Source organism: Myotis davidii, unplaced genomic scaffold, assembly GCF_000327345.1.
Source record: "Myotis davidii unplaced genomic scaffold, ASM32734v1 scaffold78, whole genome shotgun sequence".
Classification (NCBI taxonomy): Eukaryota; Metazoa; Chordata; class Mammalia; order Chiroptera; family Vespertilionidae; genus Myotis; species Myotis davidii.
The window spans coordinates 2,595,791-2,596,436 of NW_006290305.1; positions in this window are offsets into that span (position 1 = coordinate 2,595,791).

Genomic DNA, 646 nt, shown 5'->3' on the forward strand with positions numbered 1-646 from the left:
TGTTTCTCTCTCATCGATGTTTCTGGCTCTCTATCTCTCTCCCTTCCTCTCTGTAAAAAATCAATAAAATATATTTAAAAAATAAATAAATAAATAAAATTAAGGAAAAAAATGTATTGTGTTTTTTGAGGATAATGAGGTGAGGGGCTAAAGGAGCCACTGCAATGAGTCTTGTGGTGAGAGTGAGATTGAGCTTGTTTTTATTATTTGATTGATTTTTAAATATATTTTATTGATTTTTTTTACTCTGACTGGGGGTTGAACCCCAAAACCTTGGCATATTGAGACAATGCTCTAAGCAACTGAGCTACCCAGGCAGGGCCTAAAACTTTAATTTGTTAAAGAAAAAAGTATTGGCCCTGGCAGGGTAGCTTAGTTGGTTAGAGCATCATTACAATACACCACAGTTGGGGGTTTGATCCCCAGTTAGGGCACATACAAGCAGCAACCAATGACTGCATCCATAAGTGGAACAACAAATCCATGTTTCTTTCTCCTTTTCCTCTCTCTCTTCTCTAAAATAAATAAATAGCCAAAACTGGTTTGGCTCAGTGGATAGAGCATCGGCCTGCGGACTGAAGGGTCCCAGGTTCGATTCCGGTCAAGGGCATGTACCTGGGTTGTGGGCACATCCCCAGTGGGGAAT